Source organism: Pseudophryne corroboree, chromosome 7, assembly GCF_028390025.1.
Source record: "Pseudophryne corroboree isolate aPseCor3 chromosome 7, aPseCor3.hap2, whole genome shotgun sequence".
In the NCBI taxonomy this organism is placed as follows: domain Eukaryota; kingdom Metazoa; phylum Chordata; class Amphibia; order Anura; family Myobatrachidae; genus Pseudophryne; species Pseudophryne corroboree.
In genome coordinates, this window is record NC_086450.1 from 239,462,294 (window position 1) to 239,480,012 (window position 17,719).

A 17,719-nucleotide genomic window follows, 5' to 3' on the forward strand; every position below is an offset into this window, starting at 1 on the left:
AACATGTTTCCTTTACCCCTCACTCCCAAATCTCTGACAAGAGTGGCCGCTACCTAATCCTTACTGGTCTCCTGGATGACAAGCCCACTACACTTGTTTCCCTCTACGCCCCCAACTCTAACCAAATACCATTCCTACGCAAATTGTTTCTCCTGATTCGTAAATCGCTTAAAGGCTCCCTAGTTGTCCTGGGGGACTACAATATAGTTTTAGATCCAAAACTGGATAAATCTGGCCTTCTCTCACGACCCATACCCTCGGCTCAATCGGGCCCCTCCCTAGCCTTCCGCAATCTCCTCGCGGAGTTCGATCTATTCGATATCTGGAGGATTAATAACCCCTCAGGGCGGGAATATACCTTCCACTCCTCAGTACATAATTCCTATTCCAGGATTGATTTAATTTTATGCGATAAATGGTCTCTCCAGAGGACTAGGGACATTGCTATTCTACCGATCACTTGGTCGGACCATGCCCCTGTTCTCTGGAAGTGGAACCTCTCCGCTCCCCAGAACCCCCCTAGGCAATGGCGTCTCTATCCCGATCTATTAAGCAGTCCTCTCTCCAAAACACGGATCCTAGATTCTATTAACTCTTATCTTGCCACCAATTCTCCCCAGGACACCTCCGTCATTAACCACTGGTGCGCCTTTAAGGCTGTTACTCGTGGTGCAGCTATACAAGCAGGTGCCATCCTCAAGAAACAAGCTCTCCAATTGCAGTCGAAACTAGAGGCCGAATTACTAGATATTGAATCAAGCAATATGGCCACTCCCTCTAGAACCCTCAAGAAGGAACTCTCCAGTGTTCGTAGCCAACTCCAGAAATTGCTTCTTGCTCGAACGCAAGCAGCTTTAAATAGATTGAGACACAAGTTCTATCTTCTGGGTAACAAATCTGGTAGAATGTTAGCCCGTAAGCTCCGGGCTCAGCAAGCTACGAACAAGATCAAATTTGTATACTCCCCCTCCAAACGGAAAGTCCTCAATCCTAAAGATATCACAAATCACTTTGCACATTACTACGCTAAACTTTACAATTTACTGACTGACCCCTCTGCCCCTCAACCCACCCCTCTCTCTATCTCTTCATTTCTGGACAATCTCTCTTTTCCCACACTGAATCCAGAGCAACTGTCCGCTCTTAACGCCCCTCGGACCCCTGCTGAGGTTGCCGCAGCCGTTAAGTCCTCTCCCCGCAACAAAGCCCCGGGCCCTGACGGGTTCGTCGCTGATTTCTATGCCTCGTTCCTTGATGTTCTCTCTCCCCATCTGACCGCCCTCTTTAACAATTTCTCTGACCAAGGAACTTTACCGGCGGAACTTCTAGAAGCACGAATAGTCACTATTCCCAAACCTGGCAAAGACCCTGCTTATGTACACAATTACCGTCCCATTGCCCTGCTTAATACTGACATCAAATTATATGCCAAACTATTTGCGTCACGAGTGAACAGATTTCTGCCATTGCTGGTACACCCGGATCAGACTGGTTTTTTTTGGACGGGCCGACAGGCGTCGGACAATACACGCAGAGTTTTCAACCTGATTGATTCTCTCACTACGGATCAGGGCCTTCTCCTGCTATCCTTGGATGCAGAGAAGGCCTTCGATAGACTAAATTGGTCCTATATGCGCGAAGTCCTTCTCCGATTTGGATTTAAAGATCGCATCCTATCCTCTATTTTAGCATTATATAGCTCTCCTTCTGCCCGAGTGTTCAGCAATGGTTTTCTATCTGACCCTTTCCCAATTACAAATGGCACCAGGCAAGGGTGCCCTCTCTCCCCCCTGATCTTTGTTCTGTCATTTGAACCCCTGGCTATTACAATTCGTGACAATTCCCACTTTCCAGCTCTAAAGTTTGGCTCCTCCCATCATAAATTAAGCCTTTTTGCGGACGACGTCCTTCTCTTTATTTCCGACCCTTCCACGACTCTCCTCTTCTGACCTCTATCTTACATGCCTTCAGCTCAGCCTCCTACTACAAACTTATCACAAAGACCGACGCCCTGCCCATTAACCTCTCCCACGCCCTTTCGACCCTCCAATCTTCTTTTCCTTATAACTGGCAAGTTAATTCGATAAAATACTTAGGTGTCCATATCCCTATCCACACTCCCGATGTCTTTACCTACAATCTCTCCCCTTTATTAGTTACACTTGAGGCTCTATCAACATCTTGGGCAGCATATGAAGTCTCCTGGCTAGGACGTATGGCTGCATTCAAAATGCCCCTCCTGCCCAAACTGATGTATCTGTTCCGTACGATCCCATACACCTTCCCAAAAAAAGCCCTTCAGACTTGTACTTCTATATTGACCAGGTATGTCTGGTCTTCTAAACCCCCACTACTGGCTCACTCGAAAATGATACTGCCAAGAGCCTTAGGGGGCCTCTATTTAACCAGAATTTCTCTGTACCAGGAAGCTTCCCTATTAGCCTCCCTTAAACATTATTTTATCACTGATTCTCCAGCATCTTGGGTGGAACTGGAACAAACCCAAGCTCACTCGGTCCCCTTTGCAGATCTTTTTCTCATTCCCAAGACACTCCGACCTGCCCTTCCACATCTTCTCCCATCCACTCAAGCCTCGCTCAAGACTTGGGATAATCTACATGCCGTCCTGTCATCACCTGCTTGTTGCATCGCCCAGATCTCCATTACCACCCTCTCAGCGATAATCCCCCATTTAAATCTTTCCAAATGGAAACAGCTGGGTATGCTATGTCTGGGGGATATATTGGACGGACTTTTCATGTTGTCCTTCCCTGCTCTCCAACAGAAATTCTCCCTTCCTGCCATGGAACTTTTCCAGTATTATCAGGTCGCGCACTGGTGGAAATCGATCCCTACCACCTTACTAACCCTGGATTCCACCTCCCAATCCCCCTTCTCCCAGCTTTCTTTAAACAAATCCAGAGGCAATATCTCATTCTGGTACAAGCTACTGATTACCCCTATTTCCCCCTCCAAATCTACTGCTCAGATGAAATGGGAGTTGGATCTGGGTCGAACGCTGTCACCTCAGGAATGGCGTACTGTTTTCCTAACCTCCCACTCCATGTCCCAATGCCTGAACCACACTGAAATGCATGTTAAACTAGTCCATAGACTGTATTTGACCCCCGACCAACTACACAAGTTTTGGCCTTCCTGCAGCAACAAATGCTGGAGACTGTGGATCAATAGGACATATCTACCACATATTCTGGTCCTGCCCGATAATTACACAATACTGGTCCGAGGTGTTTGATTTGATTAACAAGGTTCTCCACACACAACTTACTCCTGACCCGATAGTAGCATTACTTCATATATTCCCCTCCCTCGACCCCCCTACTAGCAGATATGTTCTCGGACACATTTTGATAGCCACCCGCGCTAATCTTGCTCAACTATAGAAGCAATCTACTGCCCCGGTTCTACTTAACGTTATTCATAAAACGCACCATCACTACCTCATGAAAACTGAATACGTCCCTGTCTCCAGCACCGCTTCCTCCCCCCTGACCCGCTGGTCCCCATGGCAGGTGTTTGTTACTACCGGTTCAGGTTCCCAGTACCTCCATAACCCTTCTAACAGCGTTTCAGCCCATTTTTCAGTCTAACCGAATACCCTGATAGTGAGTGATGCCTTTGTAGCTCCCCTCCCGGAGTAGCTCCCTTGGTATCATTATAGCACGGGCTTTCCTTCATTTGCCCTAATCGGGTGAAGAGTCATGCTTCTGTTTCAGTCCCTTTTCTCTCCCCATGCCTCTACATATTCTTTTCGACTTATATTGTTCCATATGATATGCCTCTTTAAAATGATGTACCTGTCTCCTTTGCATAGTTTTTACGCCTGAGTTCCTCTCTCAATCTTAATATTTTCTGTATGTCTACCCCTTGAAGCGGTCTCCTCTCCTCTTCTGTCCTACGTACTTCTCTCTCCTCTTCTCTCTTTCTTTTGCTTGCCATATTTGTTTCAAAGTACCTCCACTACTGTGTTACTGGATGCTCCCCCCCCCCCTCCCGTGTGTCCCCCCTGCATCGCGTTACGGTGTTATGTTGTATGGCCCCCATCCCTTTTTTCTTTCTGTACCCCATAAAATTGCTTGTCTCTAATAAAAACTATTGATGTTAAAGATAGAGTATCCAGAAAGTTTCTCTTCTAAGGAGTTGTTGTTCTTCCCTATTTCCACCATTAGTAGACACTGTAACATGTTCTATTCACACAATCTTCAAGAGAGAGGGATCCGCATTACGTAGCTCAGAAAAGTGACGTGGGATACTATGATTCATAACCCGATTTTTTATGTTATGAGTGTGCTCTAGAATTCTAATTTTCAGCACCCTTTTAGTTTTTCTGACATATCTTTAGCCACAAGGGCATGTTAGAATATATATACAGAAATTTGTATTGCAATTGATGAAAGATCGAATAATGTTAGGACGTGGGTGATTACAAACAATAAAGGATTTTACATTTCTTTCTGCCAGAGTACATATCTTACAATTTCCACAGTGATAAAACCCTTTAAGTGGGGTCAGAAAGTGGTTGGTCTTCTCACTCTGTACTGTGGTTAGTTTGCTTTTACAAATGATCGATTTGACAGTCCTAGCTTTCCTATAAATAATGTCTGGGTTATTGAGAAGTTCTGGACCAAGAACCGGATCTAACTGCAGGATATGCCAGTTCTTCTTGGCAATTTTTTCTAATTCTCTGAAGCCAGTACTGAACTGTGTAACTAATGGGCAGAACATTTTTTTCCCTTGTTCATCCTTTTTCTTATAATTCACAAGTTCATCTCTCTCCTTATTCCTGGCCCTTACCATTGCTTTATGTGTTAATTCCTCTGGGTACCCTCTCTGTAGAAATCTATTAGTATAGATTTCTGCCTGTTCGTCAAACTTCGTCAAATTGGTACAGTTTCTCCTTAGCTTTATATATTGAGAGTAAGGAATATTTTCCTTCCACCTAGGAAGGTGGCAACTACTAAACTCAAGATAACTATTAGAATCTACTTTCTTGAAGAATGTAGATGTTTCAATCCCCCTGTGTTGTCAAAGTTCTCAGTAGATCGTACTAGATCTAAACTCCAGTCGGTTAGGATGAAAAGTGCCAGTAAATTTTAGATTGAAGGTATCTACATTAATTTTGGTGAGGAACTCGTTCCACTCCTGTTCACTTCCATTCCACACAATCAGTACATCAGCAATATATCTTTTATATAGGACAATGTCAGACCTGAGCTCATGAGTGAGACTCTCAGTCTCCCACTGTCTCATATAGATGTTGGCAAGGCTCGGAGCACAGATACTGCCCATCGCTGAGCCACATATCTGTTGAAACCAGTCATCCAGCAATGTAAAATAATTGTATTTAAGCATGAAACCCAAACATTGACAAATGAACCTACATTTAGTCTCACCTATACTTAAATCCTCCTTGATTTTAAGTTCGACGGATAGAATCCCTTTGTCATATAGACGTATATAGTGATTGCACGTCTATTGAACACCATTTGTATGACTCTTGCCACTGTATATCCTTCAAGACTTGCAAAACTGCTGTAGAGTCTTGGATATATGACTGTAAATTTGAAACATATTTCTTAATGTAGCTGTCAACAAACTCAGAAATCCTCGAGGTAAGTGATCCAATCCCACTAATGATGGGTCTTCCTGGGGGGTGGGATAGACTCTTATGGATCTTGGGAATATGATAAAACGTAGCTATACGTGGATGTTGATTAAACAAATAATTTAATTCATTCAAGGAGATACTTTTAGAGAATAAACCTTCTTTTAGCAGATTTTCAAGAATGACAATGAAACCCGCTGTAGGATCTTCCTGAAGTTTAATATATGATTCTTCATCCTTAAGCAATCTATGTGCCTCTCCAACGTAATATTCCCGATCCATAAGCACTATCCCACCCCCCTTGTCAGCATTCTTAATGACGTCAGTATTGGAAGCCAACTTTCTAAGAGCCTGATTTTCAGTAGAGATGAGCGCCTGAAATTTTTCGGGTTTTGTGTTTTGGTTTTGGGTTCGGTTCCGCGGCCGTGTTTTGGGTTCGAACGCGTTTTGGCAAAACCTCACCGAATTTTTTTTGTCGGATTCGGGTGTGTTTTGGATTCGGGTGTTTTTTTCAAAAAACACTAAAAAACAGCTTAAATCATAGAATTTGGGGGTCATTTTGATCCCAAAGTATTATTAACCTCAAAAACCATAATTTACACTCATTTTCAGTCTATTCTGAATACCTCACACCTCACAATATTATTTTTAGTCCTAAAATTTGCACCGAGGTCGCTGTGTGAGTAAGATAAGCGACCCTAGTGGCCGACACAAACACCGGGCCCATCTAGGAGTGGCACTGCAGTGTCACGCAGGATGTCCCTTCCAAAAAACCCTCCCCAAACAGCACATGACGCAAAGAAAAAAAGAGGCGCAATGAGGTAGCTGTGTGAGTAAGATTAGCGACCCTAGTGGCCGACACAAACACCGGGCCCATCTAGGAGTGGCACTGCAGTGTCACGCAGGATGGCCCTTCCAAAAAACCCTCCCCAAACAGCACATGACGCAAAGAAAAAAAGAGGCGCAATGAGGTAGCTGTGTGAGTAAGATTAGCGACCCTAGTGGCCGACACAAACACCGGGCCCATCTAGGAGTGGCACTGCAGTGTCACGCAGGATGTCCCTTCCAAAAAACCCTCCCCAAACAGCACATGACGCAAAGAAAAAAAGAGGCGCAATGAGGTAGCTGACTGTGTGAGTAAGATTAGCGACCCTAGTGGCCGACACAAACACCGGGCCCATCTAGGAGTGGCACTGCAGTGTCACGCAGGATGTCCCTTCCAAAAAACCCTCCCCAATCAGCACATGATGCAAAGAAAAAGAAAAGAAAAAAAGAGGTGCAAGATGGAATTGTCCTTGGGCCCTCCCACCCACCCTTATGTTGTATAAACAAAACAGGACATGCACACTTTAACCAACCCATCATTTCAGTGACAGGGTCTGCCACACGACTGTGACTGATATGACGGGTTGGTTTGGACCCCCCCCAAAAAAGAAGCAATTAATCTCTCCTTGCACAAACTGGCTCTACAGAGGCAAGATGTCCACCTCATCTTCACCCTCCGATATATCACCGTGTACATCCCCCTCCTCACAGATTATCAATTCGTCCCCACTGGAATCCACCATCTCAGCTCCCTGTGTACTTTGTGGAGGCAATTGCTGCTGGTCAATGTCTCCGCGGAGGAATTGATTATAATTCATTTTAATGATCATCTTCTCCACATTTTCTGGATGTAACCTCGTACGCCGATTGCTGACAAGGTGAGCGGCGGCACTAAACACTCTTTCGGAGTACACACTTGTGGGAGGGCAACTTAGGTAGAATAAAGCCAGTTTGTGCAAGGGCCTCCAAATTGCCTCTTTTTCCTGCCAGTATAAGTACGGACTGTGTGACGTGCCTACTTGGATGCGGTCACTCATATAATCCTCCACCATTCTATCAATGTTGAGAGAATCATATGCAGTGACAGTAGACGACATGTCCGTAATCGTTGTCAGGTCCTTCAGTCCGGACCAGATGTCAGCATCAGCAGTCGCTCCAGACTGCCCTGCATCACCGCCAGCGGGTGGGCTCGGAATTCTGAGCCTTTTCCTCGCACCCCCAGTTGCGGGAGAATGTGAAGGAGGAGATGTTGACAGGTCGCGTTCCGCTTGACTTGACAATTTTGTCACCAGCAGGTCTTTCAACCCCAGCAGACTTGTGTCTGCCGGAAAGAGAGATCCAAGGTAGGCTTTAAATCTAGGATCGAGCACGGTGGCCAAAATGTAGTGCTCTGATTTCAACAGATTGACCACCCGTGAATCCTTGTTAAGCGAATTTAGGGCTGCATCCACAAGTCCCACATGCCTAGCGGAATCGCTCCCTTTTAGCTCCTTCTTCAATGCCTCCAGCTTCTTCTGCAAAAGCCTGATGAGGGGAATGACCTGACTCAGGCTGGCAGTGTCTGAACTGACTTCACGTGTGGCAAGTTCAAAGGGCATCAGAACCTTGCACAACGTTGAAATCATTCTCCACTGCACTTGAGACAGGTGCATTCCACCTCCTATATCGTGCTCAATTGTATAGGCTTGAATGGCCTTTTGCTGCTCCTCCAACCTCTGAAGCATATAGAGGGTTGAATTCCACCTCGTTACCACTTCTTGCTTCAGATGATGGCAGGGCAGGTTCAGTAGTTTTTGGTGGTGCTCCAGTCTTCTGTACGTGGTGCCTGTACGCCGAAAGTGTCCCGCAATTCTTCTGGCCACCGACAGCATCTCTTGCACGCCCCTGTCGTTTTTTAAAAAATTCTGCACCACCAAATTCAAGGTATGTGCAAAACATGGGACGTGCTGGAATTTGCCCATATTTAATGCACACACAATATTGCTGGCGTTGTCCGATGCCACAAATCCACAGGAGAGTCCAATTGGGGTAAGCCATTCCGCGATGATCTTCCTCAGTTGCCGTAAGAGGTTTTCAGCTGTGTGCGTATTCTGGAAACCGGTGATACAAAGCGTAGCCTGCCTAGGAAAGAGTTGGCGTTTGCGAGATGCTGCTACTGGTGCCGCCGCTGCTGTTCTTGCGGCGGGAGTCCATACATCTACCCAGTGGGCTGTCACAGTCATATAGTCCTGACCCTGCCCTGCTCCACTTGTCCACATGTCCGTGGTTAAGTGGACATTGGGTACAGCTGCATTTTTTAGGACACTGGTGACTCTTTTTCTGAGGTCTGTGTACATTTTCGGTATCGCCTGCCTAGAGAAATGGAACCTAGATGGCATTTGGTACCGGGGACACAGTACCTCCAACAAGTCTCTAGTTGGCTCTGCAGTAATGATGGATACCGGAACCACGTTTCTCACCACCCAGGATGCCAAGGCCTCAGTTATCCGCTTTGCAGTAGGATGACTGCTGTGATATTTCATCTTCCTCGCAAAGGACTGTTGAACAGTCAATTGCTTACTGGAAGTAGTACAAGTGGGCTTACGACTTCCCCTCTGGGATGACCATCGACTCCCAGCGGCAACAACAGCAGCGCCAGCAGCAGTAGGCGTTACACGCAAGGATGCATCGGAGGAATCCCAGGCAGGAGAGGACTCGTCAGAATTGCCAGTGACATGGCCTGCAGGACTATTGGCATTCCTGGGGAAGGAGGAAATTGACACTGAGGGAGTTGGTGGGGTGGTTTGCGTGAGCTTGGTTACAAGAGGAAGGGATTTACTGGTCAGTGGACTGCTTCCGCTGTCACCCAAAGTTTTTGAACTTGTCACTGACTTATTATGAATGCGCTGCAGGTGACGTATAAGGGAGGATGTTCCGAGGTGGTTAACGTCCTTACCCCTACTTATTACAGCTTGACAAAGGGAACACACGGCTTGACACCTGTTGTCCGCATTTCTGGTGAAATACCTCCACACCGAAGAGCTGATTTTTTTGGTATTTTCACCTGGCATGTCAACGGCCATATTCCTCCCACGGACAACAGGTGTCTCTCCGGGTGCCTGACTTAAACAAACCACCTCACCATCAGAATCCTCCTGGTCAATTTCCTCCCCAGCGCCAGCAACACCCATATCCTCCTCATCCTGGTGTACTTCAACACTGACATCTTCAATCTGACTATCAGGAACTGGACTGCGGGTGCTCCTTCCAGCACTTGCAGGGGGCGTGCAAATGGTGGAAGGCGCATGCTCTTCACGTCCAGTGTTGGGAAGGTCAGGCATCGCAACCGACACAATTGGACTCTCCTTGTGGATTTGGGATTTCGAAGAATGCACAGTTCTTTGCTGTGCTGCTTTTGCCAGCTTGAGTCTTTTCATTTTTCTAGCGAGAGGCTGAGTGCTTCCATCCTCATGTGAAGCTGAACCACTAGCCATGAACATAGGCCAGGGCCTCAGCCGTTCCTTGCCACTCCGTGTGGTAAATGGCATATTGGCAAGTTTACGCTTCTCCTCCGACAATTTTATTTTAGGTTTTGGAGTCCTTTTTTTTCTGATATTTGGTGTTTTGGATTTGACATGCTCTGTACTATGACATTGGGCATCGGCCTTGGCAGACGACGTTGCTGGCATTTCATCGTCTCGGCCATGACTAGTGGCAGCAGCTTCAGCACGAGGTGGAAGTGGATCTTGATCTTTCCCTAATTTTGGAACCTCAACATTTTTGTTCTCCATATTTTAATAGGCACAACTAAAAGGCACCTCAGGTAAACAATGGAGATGGATACTAGTATACAATTATGGACTGCCTGCCGACTGCAGACACAGAGGTAGCCACAGCCGTGAACTACCGTACTGTACTGTGTCTGCAGCTAATATAGACTGGTTGATAAAGAGAAGATGTCTATGTAACTATGTATGTATAAAGAAGACTGAAAAAAATCCACGGTTAGGTGGTATACAATTATGGACGGACTGCCTGCCGAGTGCAGACACAGAGGTAGCCACAGCCGTGAACTACCGTACTGTACTGTGTCTGCAGCTAATATAGACTGGTTGATAAAGAGAAGATGTCTATGTAACTATGTATGTATAAAGAAGAATGAAAAAAAACCACGGTTAGGTGGTATACAATTATGGACGGACTGCCTGCCGAGTGCAGACACAGAGGTAGCCACAGCCGTGAACTACCGTACTGTACTGTGTCTGCAGCTAATATAGACTGGTTGATAAAGAGAAGATGTCTATGTAACTATGTATGTATAAAGAAGAATGAAAAAAATCCACGGTTAGGTGGTATTACAATTATGGACGGACTGCCTGCCGAGTGCAGAGACACAGAGGTAGCCACAGCCGTGAACTACCGTACTGTGTCTGCTGCGACTGGATGATAAATGATATAAAAAATATATATATATCACTACTGCAGCCGGACAGGTATATATTATATATTATATAATGACGGACCTGCTGGACACTGTCTGTCAGCAGAATGAGTTTTATTTTTATAGTATAAAAAAAAAAAAAAAAACACACAAGTGAAGTCACACGACGAGTGTTTAACTTTTTCAGGCAATCACAATATAAGTATACTACTAACTATACTGGTGGTCAGTGTGGTCAGGTCACTGGTCAGTCACACTGGCAGTGGCACTCCTGCAGCAAAAGTGTGCACTGTTTAATTTTAATATAATATGTACTCCTGGCTCCTGCTATAACCTATAACTGGCACTGCAGTAGTGCTCCCCAGTCTCCCCCACAATTATAAGCTGTGTGAGCTGAGCAGTCAGACAGATATATAATATATATAGATGATGCAGCACACTGGCCTGAGCCTGAGCAGTGCACACAGATATGGTATGTGACTGACTGAGTCACTGTGTGTATCGCTTTTTTCAGGCAGAGAACGGATATATTAAATAAACTGCACTGTGTGTCTGGTGGTCACTCACTATATAATATATTATGTACTCCTGGCTCCTGCTATAACCTATAACTGGCACTGCAGTAGTGCTCCCCAGTCTCCCCCACAATTATAAGCTGTGTGAGCTGAGCAGTCAGACAGATATATATAATATTATATATAGATAATAGATGATGCAGCACACTGGCCTGAGCCTGAGCAGTGCACACAGATATGGTATGTGACTGACTGAGTCACTGTGTGTATCGCTTTTTTCAGGCAGAGAACGGATATATTAAATAAACTGCACTGTGTGTCTGGTGGTCACTCACTATATAATATATTATGTACTCCTGGCTCCTGCTATAACCTATAACTGGCACTGCAGTAGTGCTCCCCAGTCTCCCCCACAATTATAAGCTGTGTGAGCTGAGCAGTCAGACAGATATATATAATATTATATATAGATAATAGATGATGCAGCACACTGGCCTGAGCCTGAGCAGTGCACACAGATATGGTATGTGACTGACTGAGTCACTGTGTGTATCGCTTTTTTCAGGCAGAGAACGGATATATTAAATAAACTGCACTGTGTGTCTGGTGGTCACTCACTATATAATATATTATGTACTCCTGGCTCCTGCTATAACCTATAACTGGCACTGCAGTAGTGCTCCCCAGTCTCCCCCACAATTATAAGCTGTGTGAGCTGAGCAGTCAGACAGATATATATAATATTATATATAGATAATAGATGATGCAGCACACTGGCCTGAGCCTGAGCAGTGCACACAGATATGGTATGTGACTGAGTCACTGTGTGCTGTGTATCGCTTTTTTCAGGCAGAGAACGGATTATAAAGTAAACTGCACTGTCCTCACTAGTAAACTCTCTCCACTCAGTCTCTACACTTCTACAGTAACAGTACTCCTCCTAGTCAGCTCCAGTAAATCTCTCTCAGTCTCTTATAATCTAAATGGAGAGGACGCCAGCCACGTCCTCTCCCTATCAATCTCAATGCACGTGTGAAAATGGCGGCGACGCGCGGCTCCTTATATAGAATCCGAGTCTCGCGATAGAATCCGAGCCTCGCAAGAATCCGACAGCGTCATGATGACGTTCGGGCGCGCTCGGGTTAACCGAGCAAGGCGGGAAGATCCGAGTCGCTCGGACCCGTGAAAAAAAACATGAAGTTATGGCGGGTTCGGATTCAGAGAAACCGAACCCGCTCATCTCTAATTTTCAGCCCTAGTTAGATTAGAGGTTTTCTTACCTACTGATAGGGTATCTAAATCTTTCTTCATTATATTATTAAACATCTCAATGTAGGGTCCCCTCGACTCAAGGGGATAGAAGGTGGATTTAAGTTTAAAGCCAGAATCATTGGGGATTTGTTCCCAGTTTCTTAGTGGGGCATCATTTTTATACAGTGTGTCTTTTTAGTGTGAGGTTCCTCACATATAAATTTAAATCAATATATGTATTCACTTTATCCAAACTACATGAAGGTGCAAAACCTTTTTTCTAGGGGGTTTACATTTAGTTTAGATAGGTTAAATATTCCCTTATCTAAATCATTTACTGGAGGGTCCTCAACTTGGACTCTCTTCCTGGTAAGTCCCTTTCCTCTCTTTCCCCTAATCTTCACTTTATTCCCAATGGTGTCCGCTGTTCTTTGTGAAACCTCTCGTGTTCCATGTTTTCCTGATTTTGATGTGATCTGACCCCTAAAAAATGATCTCTATCTCCAGTGCGACGGAGGTTATCAAACCTATTAGTATGCCTCAACTCTGTGAGATCAGAACGATTATCAGCATCTCTCTTATATGGTGCTTTTTTTTTTTAGGAAATTGCCATCTAGATTCATGGATGGGGGTTCTTTTCTCTGTATACTGTTCTCTATATTCTAGGTGGTTCCTTCTCTTTTGATCACGTCTTATTGGGTTGGCCCTTCTGACCGGTGTACGGGCAGTGGATGAGAAGTTTTTTCTGGGTGGTCTTCTATACTCATTCCATGTTCTAACCTGTCCCTATTCATAATCTGCTTTATCCCTAGATAATTTTTTTAGATTTGGTAGCTATTACCTTCTCCTCTTTAGCTGTCACTTTAAGATCTATGCTTTTTTTAACAGAGACAAAATTCTCTGTGTCCTTAATGGAAACAACTTTCTGATCTAGATCTTTAAGCTTATTTTCTATTACATCCAGGCATTTTTTCTTTTCAGACATTAGTAGTCTCATTAATTCTAATGAACATTCATCCTGGATGCGAAACCATTCTTTCAGAAAGTTCTCATTCTCTGTATATCCAATCGGATTTTTGCTGAATCTAAGGCCTCTTGGAACCCTTTTGCATTTGATATAATTTTCTAGGCTGACTATATCCCACCACGTTTTAGTTTCTTTTATCAGCAGTTTCTCAAGGGCATAATAGATTTCACCTCTATTATCTTCATCTGCAACAGCCTGTGCATGCTCAAATCTGGTATTATCTGCAAATACCCTGTTGCAGTCTAATAATCTCTTGTTTTTTGTTGGATTTCGTGCTTAAATACAATTATTTTACATTCCTGGATGACTGGTATCAGATATGTGGTTCAGGGATGGGCAGTATTGGTGCTCCGAGCCTTGCCAACATCTATATGGGACAGTGGGAGACAGACTCTCACTCATGAGCTCAGGTCTAACATTGTCCTATATAAAAGATATATAGATGATGTACTGAGAACTTTGACAACACAGGGGGATTAAAACATCTACATTCTTCAAGAAAGTAGATTCTAATAGTTATCTTGAGTTTAGTAGTTGCCACCTTCCTAGGTGGAAGGAAAATATTCCTTTCTCTCAATATATAAAGCTAAGGAGAAACTGTACCAGTTTGACGAAGTTTGACGAACAGGCAGAAATCTATACTAATAGATTTCTACAGAGAGGGTACCCAGAGGAATTAACACATAAAGCAATGGTATGGGCCAGGAATAAGGAGAGAGATGAACTTGTGAATTATAAGAAAAAGGATGAACAAGGGAAAAAAATGTTCTGCCCATTAGTTACACATTTCAGTACTGGCTTCAGAGAATTAAAAAAAATTGCCAAGAAGAACTGGCATATCCTGCAGTTAGATCCGGTTCTTGGTCCAGAACTTCCCAATAAACCAGACATTATTTATAGGAAAGCTAGGACTGTCAAATCGATCATTTGTAAAAGCAAACTAACCACAGTACAGAGTGAGAAGACCAACCACTTTCTGACCCCACTTAAAAGGTTTTAGCACTGTGAAAATTGTAAGATATGTACTCTGGCAGAAAGAAATGTAAAATCCTTTATTGGTTGTAATAACCCACGTCCTAACATTATTCGATCTTTCATCAATTGCAATACAAATTTCTGTATATATATTCTAACATGCCCTTGTGGCTTAAGATATGTCAGAAAAACTAAAAGGGTGCTGAAAATTAGAATTCTAGAGCACACTCATAACATAAAAAATCGGGTTATGAAACATAGTATCCCACGTCACTTTTCTGAGCTACATAATGCGGATCCCTATCTCCTGAAGTTTGTGGGAATAGAACATGTTACAGTGTCTACTAATGGTGGAAATAGGGAAGAACAACTCCTTAGAAAAGAAACTTTCTGGATACTCTCTCTTAATACACTTATGCCCCATGGGCTTAATGAGAACTATGAGATCACCCCCTTTATTAGGGAGAGATGAGTGGGGGTCTCATACTATTCGTTCTGAGCTAATGTAGAATGCTTGTGTAACTCCAACATATTTGATGATTGTTCTTTTCTCTGTGAAGATGGTAATATAAATACATAGGGTACTGGAGGTTTTCTGATTACATGCAGGTCCCATTTTTTTTTTTTTTTTTTTATATGCTCATGTCACTTTAAATAGTGCCTGTAGCATTTATGGTATGACATGGACTTTATAGTTAATGCTTTATGCATGTTATTTAGTATGTGTATTGATGTTCTGTACATCAGATGTATTACCACTGAGATGATACTGCATTGCTGTTTTCTAAACAAAATGTCTATATCGGTGTTTTTTAAACAAAATGCTTATATCGGTGTGCATTAATTAATTTTTTATTGCACTTTTAAATAAGTCTATTTGTATTCTGTATTTATGTATTGTGTTAAATTGTGTGTGCTTATTAGCTTTGAAAATTGTCGCTGACGAGCCACCAGTCTTGTAGCTTTAGCGTAGTTTTTATGAAATTAGCCGTCTACTTACTGATGTTTTTTATCAGATAGTATTAATGATTGCTGTCTAGCACTTTTAAGTGAGGCTGTTGCTGCTGAGAATTAGAGCGGCTGATGGTAATTAACAATTAATGGTACCATTATTGATATGTGACTGCTATATAAAGCTCGTGCTGACGTCTGGTAAGCCAACCTCCTGACGAAGTGATTACGAAACGCGCTGAGGTGGGGCTTACCAGGCGCTTCTTGTTCCACATGAGATGTCATCCCCGACTTCACCCGGTACAGGTGTCCTGACGGATCGGTCGCTGAAGCTGGTGCGGTGCGTGGTCCCAGATCCAGGTGCAGCGGGCTGCAGCTTTTGCCTTGTGGTTTTACTTTTCATGTGATACACAGCCCACAGAGTGGGCTATCAGGGTACGAGTCCACTGCTATTCATTTGACCTATCCTGTGCATATATGTGGTTTATGAATTAAATTGATTTGCACTATGAGCGCATTCTCCTTCTTTTGCTATTTCCAAACACTTTGCTCTTGAGAGTCAGAGCTATATGAGTAGAACTGCTGCGTTGTGAATATACTCCGGTGCTACAGCCCAGTGTTGTGCTTATACCTGTGGACTGAGACTAACTAATCACCAGCGCACCTGTACACATCTCTTTTCTGTGGATAGATATATATATATATATATATATATATATATATATAAAATAGGATTTAATACCTACCGGTAAATCCTTTTCTCTTAGTCCGCAGAGGATGCTTCAAGAACCATGGGGTATAGACGGGATCCGCAGGAGACATAAGCACACTTTAAGACTTTGATTGGGTGTGAACTGGCTCCTTCCTCTATGCCCCTCCTCCAGACTCCAGTTTAAGTAACTGTGCCCAGGGAGACGGACATTTCGAGGAAAGAATTTATTGTTAAACCACGGTGAGCATCTTACCAGCTCACACCGCCGAACATGGCATTCATTAGAACACCAGCCGACGGCATGAAGAATATGCAGCAATACGCTGACATAAAGCGTAACACAACCTGTGTGTGTAAACACAACCAATAACAGCATAACGCATGCCATGGCATGGCATGAACATCAGCAACAGGCTGACTTAAACACAACACACCCTGTGTGTAAACATACCCAATAACTGCAGATACAGTACGCACTGGGACGGGCTCCCAGCATCCTCTACGGACTAAGAGAAAAGGATTTACCGGTAGGCATTCAAATCTTATTTTCTCATACGTCCTAGAGGATGCTGGGGATGCTTCAAGAACCATGGGGTTTATACCAAAGCTCTAGAACGGGCGGGAGAGTGCAGATGACTCTGCAGCACCGATTGACCAAACAAGAGGTCCTCCTCAGTCAGGGTATCAAACTTGTAAAACTTCGTAAAGGTGTTTGATACCGGTCAAGTAGTAGCTCGGCCAAGCTGTAATGCCGAGACCCCTCAGCCAGCCGCCCAGGATGAGCCCACCTTTCTAGTAGAATGGGCCTTCACCGATCGGTAACAGCAATCTTGCCGTAGAACGAGCCTGTGAATCGTAGCACAGATGCAGCGCGCAATAGTCTGCTTGGAAGCAGTAGCCCCAATCATGTTGAGCCTCTGTTTTCCCAATATGAGCCGTTCTGGCGACATAGATTTTTAAAGCTCTGACCACATCGAGAGACTTCGATTCCGCCAAGTTGTCAGTAGTCACTGACACCACAATAGGCTGGTTTACGTGAAACCACTTTTGGCAGAAATTGCTGACGAGTTCTCAACTCCGCTCTATCAGCATGGAAGATTAACTAGGGCTTTTGTGTGCTAAGGCCAACATCATGACTACTTTCCAAGTAAGAAATTTTAATGTAAATTTACGTAAAGATTCAAACCAATGAGATTGTAGGAACTGCAATACCACATTAAGATCCCATGGATTGTCCGACTGAATTAAGACGGGCAGACCACGAACAAGATGTTCCAGAATGTTTATATGCAGACAATCTTCCTGGCTTGACCATTTTCGCTGGAATTTCGTTCCCCCCTGAATGACTGCTCCCCAGCCCTGGAGACTTGCATCCATGGACACCAGGATTCCATCCTGGATCCTGAACCTTCGTCCC

The 17,719-nt window shown here is 44.1% G+C and overlaps 1 protein-coding gene across 5 annotated transcripts in view; it reads right to left on the reverse strand.

The window, feature by feature from the left end:
* The window catches only part of HSPBAP1 (HSPB1 associated protein 1), a 336,513-nt gene that overhangs the window by 209,703 nt on the left and 109,091 nt on the right, over nt 1-17,719 (reverse strand). The gene's annotated exons all lie outside the window — the stretch shown is intronic.